We start from the raw sequence: 17,476 nt of genomic DNA, 5'->3' as shown, positions 1-17,476 counted from the left end.
TTTGCAAATTGTTTCTAGAATATTGTTTCTTAAACTTGCAAACTGCAAAAATTGCTGTGTTTTTCCCTACTTCATTGTGTGCTTAATTGTGATCCCATAACTTTAAACAGTGCTAGTTTTTGCACCTCTTCTGGTAGTATAGTACATGGACAAACAGTTAGGGGCTTATTTACAAGCCCTGTGGTGCAGGGCAGTGAAGCAAGTGACCTGCGTTACAGGTGAAGGGCAGAAATGCGTTGTAAGTACAGCACATTTCTGTCCTCTCCGCCTGCGCTGGTGCACATTGGGCTGTGTCACAGGGAAAAGGCAGAAATGTGTCGTACAATGGGCTGCCTAGCACCGACGCAGGCACCCTTGCACCATGGTACAGGGATGTCTGTGTTGCAGACAGGATTGTTTCTGTGCAGAAAGGGACACCTTCCTGCACAAAATCAATCCTGGGAGGCTTTCCCCTCTTTCTATGTGTGTTGCAGAATACAGTACACATAGGAAGAGGGACAAACAAAAAGAAATAAAGATATTTCTCTGAGTTGCGCCTCCCCTGGGAGGCTTAAGATTTTTACACATTCCCAAGTTTACAGATTCTTGTAAATCTGAGAATGCGTCAGAACCCAGGGGTGTTGAGGGGGAAAACCTACCTCAACACCTACCAAACACCTCCCTGACGCAGTGTAAGGCATTACAGTGACTTATGCTACGTTGCCTTACACCATCTCTGCAAGGCCATGAAAAGCCACGCATATTGTAGATATTTGCCTGCAATTTGTGCCGCTGGTGCATCATAAAAAGTGACCAACAATCAGCGCACAGGGCTTGTAAACAAGCCCCTTTGTTGTTTTCAAAATTAAGGGATAGATTCCTTCAAAATATATTTTTTTCGATGTGATGTCATAAGCCAACAATCTTCAGTAATAAAAGTTAAAAATATTACTTTTGAAATAATAGACTGAAAGTATGATTTCACCCACAGTAGAGTGAATTTATAGATTACAGGACTATCAAGCTTAATAATTGCCATATGGAATAATACTTTAATGCACTTTAAGCAATTTTGTAGTAAAACCTTTCTATTGTTTTCTGCAAAGCAACAAACAGCAAGACAACTGCATTTAAACCACACTCACTCTTCATCATATATTGCTTTAATTACAGATACTCATTTTGCTGAACCAATATAACCATCCACCTGGCTGTACATTATGGAAATAATCTTACTGTGGATCCCATATTTTGTGATATTTCTTTTCACAGCCATGTGACCCATAAAATGATTTTCAGCAGCAGCACAATAATCCACATCTGTCAACTACTTGTGAGTGAGGAGGCCACCTCATCCATCCAATGTCAGGCAATATCCCTATTGGCTATGATCAGCCAAGCTACAATGAAGGACCGGTCTCCAGTGGCTCCCTCTCACTCTCACCGATACCAAGGATTGGATGTTTGAACCCTGCACTACACAGAGGGTGAGTATTTCTGTCAGGGCTTTGTGTATCAGGCACTATTAGTGGTTTATGCCCAGGAAGAGGATGGGCATCTTGAGTTATGTTTCCTTTCTATTCTGCAGAGCTTTGCAGGATAATAATAAGTTCTATAGAATTATTTATATTGAAATAATCTTACTCGAGAGGAGAGCACTAAGCATCTTGAGGACCTCTTTGGCTTCATTCCATTCCTCATCATCAAGGGCACCAAATTCCCACTGCCATTGGACATCAGGCCCTCAGCGGGTCCAGTGAACTATAAATCTGCAATATAATCTTTTTTGATGGCAGATCTGAAGGTTCCTGTAGAATTGTGACTTTTGCAGGAAGAATTCAGAGGTCATCTGCTCATATGACTTGATATGGTCCCCAACCAACTTGTCCCCACATTTTGTGATTCCTATTGTGTCCCATGGTTTGAATCCCCTAAGGTCAACCTCACGTGGAAGCCAGGTGGCCTGCCTCAGAAGGGCTCACCTGTGGACGTCCTGTACCATTTAGTATGTTTAAGGGTTTGATGCCAGAAAATGAAAGATCCTGGTTATCTCTGCAAACCAATGGAGAGTAGGGGCTTTGCATAACAAAGTGTCTAGAATCACAGCCTGAGTAGATCAATCTCCAACCTAGCGGCTGTGTCATTGCTGTCTCCAGAGATCCAATCATTGATAGCGACAAGCAGGGACGCCCAATAATAGAGATGGATGTCTGGTATACACAGCTTATTCCCATAGGGTGCCTGTACACACTGAAGGAGTGACTCCCATGGCTTAGCACCTGTCAACTGAAACCTCCTCAGGAGAGAGTTTATGTCTGCAAAAAATGTCATGAGGAGGGTGCATGGGTAGTTTTGGAGAATGCAAAGGAATCTGTGAGTGTGATCGTTTTGAAAAGCACACCTCTGTCCATTATGGATACTGGTGGTGCACCCACGCCTCAAAATCATCCTTAGTGTTGTTCAGAAATGGGTCGATATTGAAATCCAAGCAATGTTTAGAGCCCCAGAGATGTGCACTCCCACGTGTCTAAAGTGATCCAGTGCATGTCTTCAAGAGCCTTGGGCTGGAAAGTCAGGGTGGCGTCCAGTCATCTGTACATGAAGTGACTTAGACGATTAATTGACAAAATGTCCATTAGTCTTGGGGTTCAAGCCTCTGTTCATATAAGAGCATGTAATTTGCATATAGAGATTAGTGATATGCGGTCTTCATATCCGGACTGTCACTTGGATCCTCACACCTGTGCATCATGCCTGATCAACTCAACCACTAGCTAGAGTGAAGAGAAATTGGGAGAGAGGACCCCTAGTGCACACCCAGGAGGGAAGAACAATGACATCACCCCATTAACCCTGACCTGGGCAGAGTGAACTTTATACAGAATCCAGATGTATCTAAGGAACAACAGACCATGATAAATTTTTGTAAAACCCGGAACATTAAAGGCCAGTATATGGTGTCAAATGTCATTTCAACGATAATCAGGATTAAGGTTGATGCTCCGGATGGCTCGTCTGCTTTGACTAGTGCCATATCCAGCCGGTGAAGACAGTGAGTGCTTCAACCCAGCATAAGGCTTTTTTGATCAGTGTAAACAAGCATTCACACAACCTTAACCCCTAGGGAATTTCCTTCCTTTGAAGTCTCTCTAAGCATTTCAAAAGCCGGATTGCAAAGCAATCCGGCTTTTGAAACGCCCACTGGACACCAGGGATTTTCTTTGTTTTTTCAAATAAAAATTAATTTGGCATAAGGGAGCGACCCCTTGGGCAAGGGTCGCTCCCAGGGGGGGCATTTTTTTAGAAGGCTCAGCCTATTATTTGGCCGATCTGCCCCCAGGGGGGGCAGAAACCTCTAGGCACCAGGGATCATTTTTTTGTTTTTGTTTTTTGTTTTTGGAGGTGGGGAGCGACCTCTTAGGCAAGGGTTGCTCCCCTAGAGGGCAAATTATATTTAGGCCATTTCTGCCCCCACTAGGGGCAGATCGGCCTATTGTTATTAGGCCGATCTGCCCCCGGGGGTGGCAGAAACCTCTAGGCGCCAGGGCAATTTTTTTTTTGTTGTTTTTTTTTGTTTGTTTGTTTTTTTAGAGATGGGGAGCGACCCATTAGGCAAGGGTCGCTCCCCTCGGGGGCAAATTGTATTTAGACCATTTCTGCCCCCCTTGGGGGAAGATCGGACGATTTTAGGTCAATCTGCCCCCAAGGGGGCAGAAACTAGGCACAGGGGATTTTTTTTGTTTGCGCCAAAGTCACGCAAGGGTCGCGACCCCGTAAGCAAGGGTCGCTCCCAGGGGTAGGGTTGGGTGGGGCAAATTTATTTTAGGCCATTTCTGCCCCCCCTGGGGGCAGATCGGCCTATTGTTATTAGGCCGATTTGCGCCCAGGGGGCAGAAACCTCTAGGCGCCAGGGCAAATTATTTTTTCGTGTTTTTTTTTTGTTTGTTTGTTTTTTTAGAAATGGGGAGCGACCCATTAAGCAAGGGTCGCTCCCCTGGGGGGCAAATTGTATTTAGACCATTTCTGCCCCCCTTGGGGGCAGATCGGACGATTTTAGGTCAATCTGCCCCCAAGGGGGCAGAAACCACTAGGCACTGGGGATTTTTTTTTTGCGCCAATGTCACGCAAGGGGATCGACCCCGTAGCCAAGGGTCGTCCCCCGGGGAGGGGTTGGGGGACACATTTTTTTAGGCCATTTCTGCACCCCCTGGGGCCGACTGAGCTAGAGGCCTAAATCCACAGGTAGGCACTTTGCAAAAAACACCTCTGTTTTCTGTCAAAAATTGAGATGTGTCCACGTTGTGTTTTGGGCCATTTCCTTTCGTGGGCGCTAGGCCTACCCACACAAGTGAGGTACCATTTTTATCGGGAGACTTGGGGGAACGCTGGGTGGAAGGAAATTTGTGGCTCCTCTCAGATTCCAGAACTTTCTGTCACCGAAATGAGAGGAACAAGTGTTTTTTTGGCCAAATTTTGAGGTTTGCAAAGGATTCTGGGTAACAGAACCTGGTCAGAGCCTCACAAGTCACCCCATCTTGGATTCCCCTAGGTTTCAAGTTTTCAAAAATGTGCTGGTTTGCTAGGTTTCCCCAGGTGCCGGCTGAGCTAGAGGCCAAAATCCACAGGTAGGCACTGTTTTCTGTGAAAAAAAGCGATGTGTCCACGTTTTGGGCCATTTCCTTCGTGGGCGCTAGGCCTACCCACACAAGTGAGGTACCATTTTTATCGGGAGACTTGGGGGAACGCTGGGTGGAAGGAAATTTGTGGCTCCTCTCAGATTCCAGAACTTTCTGTCACCGAAATGAGAGGAAAAAGTGTTATTTTGGCCAAATTTTGAGGTTTGCAAAGGATTCTGGGTAACAGAACCTGGTCAGAGCCTCACAAGTCACCCCATCTTGGATTCCCCTAGGTCTCTAATTTTCAAAAATGCACAGGTGTGGTAGGTTTCCCTAGCTGCCAGCTGAGCTAGAGGCCAAAATCTACAGGTAAGCACTTTGCAAAAAACACCTCTGTTTTCTGTCAAAAATTGAGATGTGTCCACGTTGTGTTTTGGGCCATTTCCTTTCGTGGGCGCTAGGCCTACCCACACAAGTGAGGTACCATTTTTATCGGGAGACTTGGGGGAACGCTGGGTGGAAGGAAATTTGTGGCTCCTCTCAGATTCCAGAACTTTCTGTCACCGAAATGAGAGGAACAAGTGTTTTTTTGGCCAAATTTTGAGGTTTGCAAAGGATTCTGGGTAACAGAACCTGGTCAGAGCCTCACAAGTCACCCCATCTTGGATTCCCCTAGGTTTCAAGTTTTCAAAAATGTGCTGGTTTGCTAGGTTTCCCCAGGTGCCGGCTGAGCTAGAGGCCAAAATCCACAGGTAGGCACTGTTTTCTGTGAAAAAATGCGATGTGTCCACGTTTTGTTTTGGGCCATTTCCTTCGTGGGCGCTAGGCCTACCCACACAAGTGAGGTACCATTTTTATCGGGAGACTTGGGGGAACGCTGGGTGGAAGGAAATTTGTGGCTCCTCTCAGATTCCAGAACTTTCTGTCACCGAAATGAGAGGAAAAAGTGTTATTTTGGCCAAATTTTGAGGTTTGCAAAGGATTCTGGGTAACAGAACCTGGTCAGAGCCTCACAAGTCACCCCATCTTGGATTCCCCTAGGTCTCTAATTTTCAAAAATGCACAGGTGTGGTAGGTTTCCCTAGCTGCCAGCTGAGCTAGAGGCCAAAATCTACAGGTAAGCACTTTGCAAAAAACACCTCTGTTTTCTGTCAAAAATTGTGATGTGTCCACGTTGTGTTTTGGGGCATTTCCTGTCGCGGGCGCTAGGCCTACCCACACCAGTGAGGTATCATTTTTATCGGGAGACTTGGGGGAACCCCGGGTGGAAGGAAATTTGTGGCTCCTCTCAGATTCCCGAACTTTCTGTCACCGAAATATGAGGAAAACATGTTTTTTTAGCCAAATGTTGAGGTTTGCAAAGGATTCTGGGTAACAGAACCTGGTCAGAGCCCCACAAGTCACCCCATCTTGGATTCCCCTAGGTCTCTAGTTTTAAAAAATGCACAGGTTTGGTAGGTGTCCCTAGGTGCCGGCTGAGCTAGAGGACAAAATCTACAGGTAGGCACTTTGCAAAAAAAACCTCTGTTTTCTGTAAAAAATTGTGATGTGTCCATGTTGTGTTTTGGGGCATTTCCTGTCGCGGGCGCTAGGCCTACCCACACAAGTGAGGTATAATTTTTATCGGGAGACTTGGGGGAGCGCTGGGTGGAAGGAAATTTGTGGCTCCTCTCAGATTCCAGAACTTTCTGTCACCGAAATGTGAGGAAAATGTGTTTTTTTAACCAAATTTTTAGGTTTGCAAAGGATTCTGGGTAACAGAACCTGGTCAAAGCCCCACCAGTCACCCCATCTTGGATTCCCCTATGTCTCTAGTTTTCAAAAATGCACAGGTTTGGTAGGTTTCCCTAGGTGCTGGCTGAGCTAGAGGCCAAAATCTACAGGTAGGCACTTTGCAAAAAACACCTCTGTTTTCTGTCAAAAATTGTGATGTGTCCACGTTGTGTTTTGGGGCATTTCCTGTCGCGGGCGCTAGGCCTACCCACACCAGTGAGGTATCATTTTTATCGGGAGACTTGGGGGAACCCCGGGTGGAAGAAAATTTGTGGCTCCTCTCAGATTCCCGAACTTTCTGTCACCGAAATGTGAGGAAAACATGTTTTTTTAGCCAAATTTTGAGGTTTGCAAAGGATTCTGGGTAACAGAACCTGGTCAGAGCCCCACAAGTCACCCCATCTTGGATTCCCCTAGGTCTCTAGTTTAAAAAAATGCACAGGTTTGGTAGGTGTCCATAGGTGCCGGCTGAGCTAGAGGACAAAATCTACAGGTAGGCACTTTTCAAAAAGCACCTCTGTTTTCTGTCAAAAATTGTGATGTGTCCACGTTGTGTTTTGGGGCATTTCCTGTCGCGGGCGCTAGGCCTACCCACACAAGTGAGGTATAATTTTTATCGGGAGACTTGGGGGAGCGCTGGGTGGAAGGAAATTTGTGGCTCCTCTCAGATTCCAGAACTTTCTGTCACCGAAATGTGAGGAAAATGTGTTTTTTTAGCCAAATGTTTAGGTTTGCAAAGGATTCTGGGTAACAGAACCTGGTCCGAGCCCCGCAAGTCAACCCTCCTTGGATTCCCCTAGGTCTCTAGTTTTCAGAAATGCACAGGTTTGGTAGGTTTCCCTAGGTGCCGACTGAGCTAGAGGCCAAAATCTACAGGTAGGCACTTCGCAAAAAACACCTCTGTTTTCTTTCCAAAATTTGGATGTGTCCACGTTGCGCTTTGGGGCGTTTCCTGTCGCGGGCGCTAGGCCTACCCACACAAGTGAGGTATCATTTTTATCGGGAGACTTGGGGGAACGCTGGGTGCAAGGAAATTTGTGGCTCCTCTCAGATTCCAGAACTTTCTGCCACAGAAATGTGAGGAACATGTGTTTTTTAGCCAAATTTTGAGGTTCGCAAAGGATTCTGGGTAACAGAACCTGGTCCGAGCCCCACAAGTCACCCCATCTTGGATTCCCCTAGGTCTCTAGTTTTCAGAAATTCACAGGTTTGTTAAGTTTCCCTAGGTGCCGGCTGAGCTAGAGGCCAAAATCTACAGGTAGGCACTTTGCAAAAAACACCTCTGTTTTCTTTCAATAAATGGGATGTGTCCACGTTGCGTTTTGGGGCGTTTCCTGTCGCGGGCGCTAGGCCTACCCACACAAGTGAGGTATCATTTTTATCGGGAGACTTGGGGGAACATAGAATAGCAAAACAAGTGTTATTGCCCCTTTTCTTTCTCTACATTTTTTCCTTCCAAATATAAGAGAAGGTGTAAAAAAGACGTCTATTTGAGAAATGCCCTGTAATTCACATGCTAGTATGGTCACCCCCGAATTCAGAGATGTGCAAATAACCACTGCTCCTCAACACCTTATCTTGTGCCCATTTTGGAATTACAAAGGTTTTCTTGATAGCTATTTTTCACTCTTTATATTTCAGCAAATTAATTGCTGTATACCCGGTATGGAATGAAAACGCACTGCAGGGTGCAGCTCATTTATTGGCTCTGGGTACCTAGGGTTCTTGATGAACCTACAAGTCCCATATATCCCCGCAACCAGAAGAGTCCAGCAGACATAACGGTATATTGCTTTCAAAAATCTGACATTGCAGGAAAAAGTTACAGAGTAAAACGTAGAGAAAAATTGCTGTTTTTTTCACCTCAATTTCAATATTTTTCTTTTTCAGTTGTTATTTTCTGTAGGAAACCCTTGTAGGATCTATACCATTTACCCCTTGCTGAATTCAGAATTTTGTCTACTTTCAGAAATGTTTAGGTTTCTGGGATCCAACATTGGTTTCACACCCATTTCTGTCACTGAGTGGAAGGAGGCTGAAAGCACAAAAAATTGTAAAAATGGGGTATGTCCCAGTAAAATGCCAAATTTGTGTTGAAAAATTGGGTTTTCTGATTCAAGTCTGCCTGTTCCTGAAAGCTGGGAAGCTGGTAATTTTAGCACTGCAAACCCTTTGTTGATGCCATTTTCAGGGGAAAAAACACAAGCCTTCTTCTGCAGCCACTTTTTCCCATTTTATTGAAAAAAACGAAGTTTTCACTGTATTTTGGCTAATTTCTTGGCCTCCTTCAGAGGAACCCACAAAGTCTGGGTACCTATAGAATCCCTAGGATGTTTGAAAAACAGGACACAAATTTGGCTTGGCTAGCTTATGTGGACAAAAAGTTATGAGGGCCTAAGCGCAAACTGCCCCAAATAGCCAAAAAAAGGCCTGGCACAGGAGGGGGAAAAGGCCTGGCAGTGAAGGGCTTAATCAATCTATTGGGAAGAATTTTTACCAGGATTTTATATTCAAGGTTGATCAATGAAATATGTTGGTAGGAAGAGCACACCTTTGGTTACTTGCCGGCTTTGGTATGGTGCCTATCTGCCAGGCTTTATTTGAAAGTACCTGCAGATGAAAGGAAATCAATTAGGAGTTTAAAAAAAATAATTCAATGGGAAGCCTATTTGGACTGGGTGTTTTCCCAGTCGGTACGGAGTCATTGCCTCCGGAATCTCCTCCACAGAAATTGGGGGTGTCTAGATCATGTCTGTGCATCATCTTTGAGCATACAATCTACTCATCTGTGAATGGGTGTGCCCTCTTCCCTTTTGTGGTAAGCTATCTTGCTTATGAAGCTGACTGTAGTATTTCACAAAGTAGTCAAAAATTGAGTTGGTATCTAGGTCTTGACCCCCATCCAGGTCTTGAATGGAAGGAATTATTCTAGTTTTCCAACTTGCTGGCCACCAGCCCGTACACTAATTTACCAGCCTTGGCCCACAGATCAAAAATCATTTGTTGGGAGGCAACCCAGTAAAAGTCTAGTCTTCCCCAGTAGTCACAGACACACCACCAACCCTGCTGCAGCCAGCCTCTTGAGATTCTCCTTGTCCCACGAAAGGGATGCTGGCTGCTTAGGCCTGTGACCATAGTCTCTAGGGCATCAAGCTCGTGATTGTCATTCCTCATCTTCCTGGAGACAAGAGGCGTGACCCAACCATATTGAAACATTTTAAATACCTCCTGAAGATTAGCCTCCAAATGTATGGAGCCTTTTCTCTTGTCAAAATAGGCGGTGAACTTATTTTTGAGTGTGGCTGCAAAGCCATTGTCCATCAGCCACCAAGCATTCCAAAGCCACCCTCTGGTGGTCCAGTATGCCTGTGTAGGAGGTACAGCTCCACTGATGAATGGTTTGACAGATACAGCGGACGTATACACACCATCTGCACTACTGTCAAGATGATCGCAGGCATGAAAAAGTAGTCAATATGGCCAAAGGAGTGAGAATGTGGGTCTGTAACTGCATTGAAATTGCAACTACTACAGCTAGTATAGTCATGCCCATAAGGGCCTGTGCCAAGATCCTGGTTTGGGACCTTTAGGTGTCCTAATCAACAAAGGGGGAACAAAAGTGCTGGCAATGGTCCTGGTCTGTCCATCCAAGGTTCCAGAGACTATTACAAAGTGCCTGAGGGGATCTGTGACACTATGGAGGAGAGAAGTGGCAGTGACTTCCTTATAACTATGGCTAACCTCCAGACCCCTTAGAATGATACACCCAGGTGTAGCCAAAGCATCCATTGAGCTTGCAGTTGTTTCCCAACTGATGGGTCTCTTGGAGTAAGAGGACATCAGGGTGGTGTATTTTAGCATAGTTCAAGACAGTTCCCCTATTAAGCCTTTGAACATTCCAGCACAAGATTCAGTATAGTTTATCAGAATACAATTGTGCTAGACCTGGCATTTTTGACGAAGTCTCCCCTAACTTTTTACCTCTACTTCCCAGATTGCTTCTGTGTGCTGGACTCTGTTATTGCTGTTTTTGTAACTCTGGGCACTTTACCACTGATGACCAGTGCTAAAGTGCAAGTGATCCCTATGTGAATTTGTATGTGTAATTGGCTTTTCCTTGATTGGCATATTTGATTTACTAGTAAGTCCCTAGTAAAGTGTGCTAGAGGTGCCGAGGGCCTGTAAACCAAATGCTACGAATGGGCCTGCAGCACTGATTGTGCCTGCCAAATGAGTAGCCCTGTAAACATGGCTCGGACCTTCCACTGCAGTATCTGTGTGTGCAGTAAACCACCAGTTCGACTTGGGAAGTGTACACACTTGCCAGGCCCAAAACCTTTCCTTTTTTACACCTGTAAGGCACCCCTAAGATATTCTTTAGGTAGCCCCATGGGCAGGGTGCAGTGTACGTTAATGTAGGACATGTAGTAATGTGTTTTTACATGTCTTAACAGTGAAATTCTGCTAAATTCTGTTATCACTGTCACAAGGCCTATCTCTCATAGGTTAACATGGGGGATTCCTTTAAATATTCTTAAAGTGCAGTTTGCCTTTAAGAGCAGATAGAAATGTGGAGTTTGGGGTCTCTGAACTCACAATTTAAATGTACATCTTTTAGTGAAGTTGGTTTTTAGATTGTTAGTTTGAAAATGTCACTTTTAGAAAGTAGGCATTTTCTTGCTTAAACTATTTTGTGACTCTGCCTGTTTGCGGATTCCCTGTCTGGTGTCAGAATGATAGTAGGGCTGTTTGTGAATCTCCTCTAGACAGTGACACAAAGGGAGCTGTGGTGTAGCCTGCATATCCTAATGAGCCATCTGGGATAGAATGGAGGGAGGAGTGGTTACTTACACCTGAATGGGCTGTGCCTTCCCTCACACAATGCAGTCTCCAACCCCCTGGTGTCTGGCCTGGGCAAGATAGGATCCTGTAAACAACAGAGACGTTTCTTTGAAGTTGGGCAACTTCAAAGGCAGAAAGGGATATAAGTATTGGACCCAAAACCCCAGACTTTAGATTTCTTCAAGATTTGCTTCCGGAACCAAGAGGAACCTCTGCCAAGGAGAAGAGATGAAGCGCTGAGGAGAAGTGCTGCCCCTGCCTGAGACTCTGCTTTGTTGGACTATCCTGCAGTTGCTGCTTCTGCCTGAGGAAGGGGACAAATACTGGACTTTGTGGTATATTCCTGCTTGAGAAGAATCTCCAAGGGTTTGGAGCTTGCCCCCTGTTCTGAACTCTCAGGGTCATCAAAGACTTCCTCTGCCAGCACCTGGACTCTCTGCTGAGATACCTGCCCTGCCACGTAGTGCCTACTCCAGTCCCTGGGCCCTTGAAAGGAGAAGCTGGCTGAAAATCAAGAAAAAACAAATGTATCGGCTTCCAATGGCCTCGGATTGACTCCTCTGCCGGATTTCCTGCCGCCACCTGCAACTGAAGCTGTGGTCCTCGCTGGAGTGTGACAACCCTGCAGGCCCAACATCCTTGCAGAAGTCCGCAACTCTGTGAGTCCCGAAGTGGCATGTTACCGACATCCGTGTCTCCCAACTTCGCTGCACCACACTGGGACCGCCATATATCGACCCCGCCAGAAGTAGATGGATCCAGTTCTTCACAACGACGCTGCCTCACTTCCACTGCTCAGCAGCAAGGACCCAACACTTCTTTGTGACACCTCCTCTCCTTCGCCGCGCAGCACTGGAACCGACGCCGCATCGGATTCAGCGACCCCACAATCCCTGACTCCGTTGACCCCTCTTGTTTCCTCAATTTTGACAAGGTACTGTACCTGGCGATCCATGTCAATCTGAGCACCAGATTGTTGGGAATGACTCCGTCACGACTCCGTGAAATCACCAATTCGAAGCATTTGTGTTTCTAAGCGTTTTAGTGAAGTTTATTCTTTTAAAAATCCATAAATTTGCTTGCATATATTGGATTTTTGTCATTTTGGGCTTGTTTTGTTTAGATAAATAATGGCTATTTTTCTAACCTGGTGTTCAGTCATTTTATAGTGTTTTCACTGTATTACTGTGTGTTTTGTTACAAATACTTTACACATTGTCTCTGGGTTAAGCCTTTGTGTTTGTGCCAAGCTACCAAGGGGGTGAGCGGGGTTAACCGGGTGTGTTTCTCCTTTGTTCTGACTAGAGTGAGGGTCCTTGCTCGGACTTGGGGCAACCTGACTGCCAACCATTTCTAACAAGTTGTGTCATGGTGGATGGGGCCTCATGTTAGTGGAGAGGCAAGTCCATGTCCTTGCAGCCTGAACCACACTATAAAACCTATAAACCACTATTTGGGTACTTGTAACTGACCTCAAACAAAGTCTGCTTCAATATTCTTGTCCCAACAGTGCCACTCCCTACACTTCCATAACTGAAGTATCTGTTTCTCTTTAAACTGCAAACTGAGGGATGCAGTCCACTTGAAAGTGTGAAGGTAGGGAAATACCCCCACAACCCATCTCCCCTTTTTCATTGTAAGAAGAAAAGATAAGGGAATACTAAACCCCATTTATATTAAAGAAAAACACTCATTAAAAAAAACCTATTAGTACACCATTTATACGATCAAATTTCAAATACCATCTGGGAGTGTATTGGACTCCAGTATATGCCAGTTCTTCCTAAGCACTTTAAAGATGTGATTTCTGCAGGCATTATATTTGGTGATAAAAATCACTTCCTGCTTCATATTAGTCCCTTTCTTTTTACGTTCCCAGTTTACAGCAAGGGGAAGTTTTCTATCCAGTTTCCTCACTCTTCCCTTAGCCTTTTCCAGAATCTTAGCATCATAGCCTCTCTCTTTGAAGTCCTGCTTAATGCTCAACACTCTTTTAGAAAAATGGAATTCTTGGTTACAATTACGTCTTGCCCTGACTATTTTGCCGTATGGTATGGCCTCTATGGTGGACTTAGGATGGACAATAGTGGCATGAAGCACGTTATTATATGCAGCAGATTTTTTTTAACATGTCACTGTGAATAACATTTGCATTTATATACATACAGATCTAGAAAGTAAATCTCTTTTTATCATGTTTAAGCGTCAGTTTCACATAAAATCTATTCTCATTTAGAAATGCATGATATGCCCGTAGATCAGTCACAGTTCAATTCCAGATAATCACTATACCATCTATGAAACGTCCATGGAAGATAGCATTGTTGATCCAGTCACATGCATTTGTGCCCCAGGCATGCTCCGCCTAAAACAGACCCATCCAATAGGTTTGCTTAAGACAGAGCAAACCTGAAGCCCATCGCGGTCCATTGTCTCTGGAGAGACTACACCCCAGCAGGAAGGAAAACATTGTCAGTGAAAATGATTTTAGCCATTTCGAGCAACATGAGTGTGTGCTCCAGCTGGCAGGCATTCCGCTTATACAGATGAAATCTAACAGCCTCCAGTCTCATTCCATTTGTATACATGTGTAAAGCCTTTCAACATCCATACTGACAAATAACAAGTCAGTACTATCCCATTGGAAGTCCTCCAACTTGTTAAATATATCATTACTATCCCTAAGATACAATGGTAAGTTCTTGATAAATGGTTGTAGGAAACAATCAACATATTCAGCCGTGTGTTCTGTGGGAGACCCATTACAGGAAATAATGGGCCTCCCTGGAGGGAAAGTACCAGGTTTATGAATTTTAGGTAGTACATATGTATACTCAGGGGGATCTGGGATGGTAAATCAGCAAGTATCTAGATCCCTCATCCATTAATAGACATGATTCATTCCAATCCATAAGTCTAGCATTAATCTGTTGTTGAATATTGGTAATGAGATTACTTTTTAGTTTTTCATAACAATTCAATAACTATTCTGTCTTATTCATGAGGACAATGTTCCCACCTTTGTCAGCGTCTTGTATAATTAAATTAGAGTCATTTTTCAGGGTATTGAAGACTCCTCTTTCTTTTTTTGTCAAATTAAAACTATTCATACATTTCCCACATTTAAAATGTAAGTCTTCAACTCCATGTAAATCTGCTGTCACTTTCAGATAGAACTCATCAATTACTGTGTCCTGTACACTCGGTGGCATATATTTGGATGGAAGCCTCAGACCACTATCTGTGGTCATATCCTCTTGTATTTCAAGCGCGCTAGCCAACTGAACTAAGTCCCTCTCATCCTTGGATTCATCCAGAGTTACAATTACATGTAAGTCTTTGATGTCTGCAATGGAAAAAGATGACATGGAAGGAGTACACAAGTTTGCACATGGTCTAACCGGATGTTTGCTGAAACATTTATTTAATTTGAATTTTCTAACAAATTTAACTAAATCAATGTGTACATATACAAAATCACATATTTTGTTATTGGTCAAAAGCTAAGTATGTCTTTGCCCAGGACAGACATTTCTTCAGTAGTTAGAATTATTGAAGAAAGATTTACAATTTGCAGTTCATTTGGTTTACATTCACTTATAGAATTGACATTGTATTGTCCCACCACTGGGTTTGCTTCTTTCCCTGTGTATTTGTGGCCTGCAGTCTTGTTTCAACACCTGGTTTTATATTTCTTCCCTCCCCTCTTGATTCTACTCTTCTTTCCTTGGAAGCTCTCTTTCTGTTTCCCAGTCTGTATCATTGTACCCCGCGTAAAAAAACAGACTGGGTTTTGTGTGTGTCTTCTCTACTCATTCCTTCTCCTGGATCCCTGTCCAAAGAGGAGAAAGATATGTTGCTGGAGGAAATGCTTGGTTCTTATTTGCAACCTATGTGGTGAGAGTTCCTCTATTTGTCTTTGGAATTTGAAAACTCATATCACTAAAATGTTGGAACTTAGGATCACTGGGATTGAGTGTTTTTGAATGGAGGACTTATGTTTCAGGTAGTTACTAGACTTTGGTTTTCTCTTCTATTTTCATATTGTCAGTGTAATTCAAAATTATTATATACATGGTTTAAAAAGATTTTTTTACAGGAATATCTTAGAACTAGAATTGCAAAATGTGAGTTATTTCAATTGATTATTGTTGAACGGGAAAACAATAGATCCACAGATAGTTCAGCCGATGTGAACAGACCCATGATATAAGGTATAGAAGATTTATATATGCTTATGGGGATATGGTGAAGTGTAATACACAGCAATGTTTCTTAAGTGTTCAAAATGTATGGATTGGTTTGCAAAGATTTGTCTTTTCTTGTTTCCCTGTCATACAGAAATGACAGCCTCTCAAAAAGTGAAACGCAGGACAAGTTAGAGTGTAAAACATCTTGAATTTGATTTTATAAATGTTATACTAATAGGCTTTTTATAATGATTGTTTTTGTTTAATATAAATGGGGTGTAATATTCATGCCAGTAGATATTTGCATAGCTTTGTAATGGTGTATATGTATTGTATGTGCATGGTTTTAAATCATGTTTTGTATACATATGTATGTATTTATATTATATGTATATTATGTGTTTTGTAGCCCTGAAGAAGTCGTTTTGAACACAACAAGTTGGCTACATGGAAACTACAGAAGAAAAAATGAAATGATTTTATTGAAGAAATATGAATAAAAGAAATCCTATTATCAAGAAGTTTATCTTGCGAGTATGTGCCTTGTACAGTTTAAACTATGTTATATATTAATTGTGATATTATAATACTTTATTTTATGTGAGTGCAGGGTCACAAAGAATAGTTTTGTAGTTGGGAGTTTTCTCCTGTTTGAGGATTAGGAGGACTGGTCCTAATGATTCTAGCACCACTAAATGTTAAGTGTACATTTCTCCCTAGTGTGTTGAAGTGCAGTTTTCCATTGCCTCAGCCGTCCATTTAGGTTACATATTTCACTGCTAAATTTGTCTATCTTGCCTTGTGCACGGCCAGTCCCTCTCCACCCTTCACCATGGTGTACTGTGTATCATTCCCCAGTAATTCCAGGTCACTTTCACACTTTTAAATCCTCTCAAAGCTGGTCATCATATATTCTCAGGAGTGCTTGAGTGGCAAATGGATGACCACTCGTTAGTCCCACTGCATGGCCCCTCCATACAAGATCAGGCTGTCACTTAAGGACATTGGATAAGCACAGGAGTAAAACGCATCTGGTTCCCCTTGTGCTGCACAGCAGTCACCTCTCCAACTGGTACTCTTAATGGTCACATAGCGTCCACTGGTGAGATCTCCAACAGCTCTGCAGCAGTCCAGAATCTGTGTTTGACTCCTCTAGGAGGTACCATGCCGGGTTTCAGGCCCCAGGTTTGATTTTTCATTTTGTTTGGTTTCCCCTCCCCCTAAGGAACAATGCACAGGCCAGGTGGGCAACACCCAGGTGAAGGCCACAACCTCTGGCCGCTCGTATCCAAAAGAGTGCCATGAGGTAAATTGGGCCCCAGTGGTTGAGCATCTAGGTGGCTACCTCAACTTCACCACAGAAGACAGTGTCTGATGCCAGGGCTGGGGATTGGCCCGTTCCATCAGTCAAGTGGACCAGGTCAGGGTAGAAGGCCTGCTAGGCCAATTCACCATCTACTCCATCGGCAATGGCATTCACTCCAGCAGAGCTCTGCTCATCCGCCTCTTGGAAGTCAATAATCCACTCTAGGTTCCTCGGGTAGATCTGCCCACCTTCGAGTAGTGCAGAGTTCACTCCCCTCCAATGGTCCTGCGCCGTGCTCAGTCTGACCACTCAGGTATTCAGCCAGTAGGTGTACAATCAGTGCAAAGAGGATTGGAGAGAGGAGACCCCTGGTGCCACACCCAGCAGGGAAGGACGATGACAGTAACTCATTATCCCTTACCTGGGCCGGGGCAAATTTGTACAGAGGCCTAGTGTTGGACATGACCTGCTCTGCAAGGTCACCTAACCATTTTTTTGGCATTATTCTCCATTTGTATTTGCTCATTTTATTGGCCTTAGGACTCTGTGCACTTTACCTCTGCTAATCAGTGCTAAAGTGGTTGTGTTATCTCTCTAAAACGGGTTTAATTGGCATATACCGAATTGGCATATTTGATTTACTTGTAAGTCCCTTGTAGAGTGGTATAACATACCCAGGGCCTGTAAATCAAATGCAACCGGTGGGCCTGCAGCACTTATCATGGCTCCCAGTTAAGTAGCCCTCCTAAATATGTCCCAGGCCTGCCATT

The 17,476-nt window shown here is 43.9% G+C and overlaps 1 long non-coding RNA gene across 1 annotated transcript in view; it reads left to right on the top strand.

Annotated features, from left to right (window-relative positions):
• Positions 1-15,900, top strand: part of LOC138249170 (uncharacterized) — a 192,510-nt gene extending 176,610 nt beyond the window's left edge. The window contains exons 3-4 of the long non-coding RNA XR_011194757.1: positions 1,252-1,466; positions 15,810-15,900. This is a non-coding gene — a long non-coding RNA (uncharacterized lncRNA). The remainder of the gene's footprint in view (positions 1-1,251; positions 1,467-15,809) is intronic.
• The last annotated feature ends 1,576 nt before the right edge of the window (positions 15,901-17,476 follow it).

This window comes from Pleurodeles waltl, chromosome 8, assembly GCF_031143425.1.
Source record: "Pleurodeles waltl isolate 20211129_DDA chromosome 8, aPleWal1.hap1.20221129, whole genome shotgun sequence".
Lineage (NCBI taxonomy): Eukaryota > Metazoa > Chordata > Amphibia > Caudata > Salamandridae > Pleurodeles > Pleurodeles waltl.
The sequence above is the reverse complement of the archived record's forward strand: the minus strand, read 5'-3'. Positions and strand labels throughout refer to the sequence as shown.